The sequence below is a fragment of the Procambarus clarkii genome, chromosome 11 (genome assembly GCF_040958095.1).
Source record: "Procambarus clarkii isolate CNS0578487 chromosome 11, FALCON_Pclarkii_2.0, whole genome shotgun sequence".
NCBI classification, from domain to species: domain Eukaryota; kingdom Metazoa; phylum Arthropoda; class Malacostraca; order Decapoda; family Cambaridae; genus Procambarus; species Procambarus clarkii.
The window spans coordinates 52873761-52875691 of NC_091160.1; the positions used below are offsets into that span (position 1 = coordinate 52873761).

General features: G+C 41.0%; 1 non-coding gene across 1 annotated transcript; it reads right to left on the reverse strand.

The window, feature by feature from the left end:
• Positions 1–270: 270 nt before the first annotated feature.
• On the reverse strand, positions 271–389 carry LOC123748825 (5S ribosomal RNA). The gene has a single exon (XR_006771819.1). It is a non-coding gene; the product is annotated as a 5S ribosomal RNA (ribosomal RNA).
• Positions 390–1931: the final 1542 nt, after the last annotated feature.

A 1931-nucleotide genomic window follows, 5' to 3' on the forward strand; every position in this document is an offset into this window, starting at 1 on the left:
ATCCTCGTCACGGCCCTTCTTGAGGTTGTCTTGAGATGATTTCGGGATTTTCAGTGTCCCCGCGGCCCGGTCCTCGACCAGGCCCCCACCCCCCAGGAAGCAGCCCGTGACAGCTGACTAACACCCAGGTACCTATTTTACTGCTAGGTAACAGGTGCATAGGGTGAAAGAAACTCTGCCCAATGTTTCTCGCCGGCGCCTGGGATCGAACCCAGGATCACAAGTCCTGCGTGCTGTCCGCTCGGCCGACCGGCTTTCAAAAAACATTATTGCTAACAGCATTTGGTGTTCCCAGGCGGTCACCCATCCAAGTACTAACCAAACCCAACGTTGCTTAACTTCGCTGATCGGACGAGAAGCGGTGTTCTCAACGTGGTATGGCCGTTGTGGATTTGTTCATTTAAGGCATCACGCAATTGGGATTTCTGTGTGGAATTCTGTCTAAGATTTGTTAGTAAGTGGAATACAATAGGATACGGTTTGTTGGCTCTACGCACAGTTACACATGCAGATATGTTAGAGATCAGTAGACTCAGGAACCAATACCCCAGTTTATTGATGGATGAGAGGCGGGACTAAAGGGTTGAAGCTCAACCTCCGAAAGCACAACTAGCTGAGTACCAGCTAATATACTTATAACCTTCGAGAGGACCAGAGCACCCATCAACAGCTTCCGTGATCATGAACGTCTGAGTTCGCTGTAAGGGAAGGGAAGGAGTTATCATGAGAAAGCGCCAAGCCATTACGACTATATAGCACTTGGAAGAGGTCAGGATAAGGATTTGTGATGGGACGGGAAGGGAGGAAGAAATAGCGTGTGAAATCATTATCTCAAGAGAACAAAAGGGGCATTCCAGAGACGATCTAATGAGTGCATGAGCCACGAGGCATTAAAAGATCAAAAACATCATATAATAGATGTATTAAATAAAGTTACCGCAGTATAACAGAATCCAAACATGCAGCTGTCACGAGTGTGTCAAGCAGGCTACCCGAATGCTTCCAATAATTTTCTGTCTGTGGAAAAAAATCATCCGTTGCAGGTATTGTAAAAATGAGTTGTGAGAGGGAAATGGTGTGCTTTTGTAATGATTAAGCGTTTGTGCAATGCCTATAGTGTCAAATTTTGATGCAAGTATTTTGTCTGAATTTATTTCGAAAATTCATATCACTGTATGAACAGGCACTCGACCAGCACTATCTCATACCCAACAAAAAAAAACACTGACAACAATAACTTCTCCATGTTGTAATATAATTTTGTGTACAGTTAGGCCAAGGATATACTTATCAACGATTTTTTTTTTAAACATGACTCACAGTTGATCATTTTCGCAATCTTTCCTAATAGAGCTTGCCCTTTTCCCTAAGAGAGCTTGCTCTTTTCCAGAAGAGAGCTTGCTCTTTTCCCTAAGAAAGCTTGCCATTTTCCCTAAGAGAGCTTGCTCTTTTCCAGAAGAGAGCTTGCTCTTTTCCCTAAGAAAGCTTGCCATTTTCCCTAAGAGAGCTTGCTCATATTCAACGCATATCTCCTGAAGCCTGCAGAAGAGTTCATAGATGCATCGCTGTTCTAAAATAACGATTATTTTGCTCTGAAGAAACTAAAAGCTAAATAATACTTACCATAAATAAGGTATGGATTATGGAAAAGATTTTCTCTTTATGTGAAAGAAGAATAATGTGAGAGAGATTATTTGTCGGTCATAATAAATAATATTTCATGGAATAAACAATTTTATCATTAATTTCTTATAACATAACAAACCCCAAAACACTTTTCGGAGGTCAAATATTATATAGTAACACATCAGTAGTTAAATAACGAAATGCAGACAAGTTAATTAGCGAGTTTTCCTGCGTTTTGCAAAATATTTTGTGGAAAACAATTTTCGCATGTTTTAGCACATATTTATTACAAGTGATTTCCGACT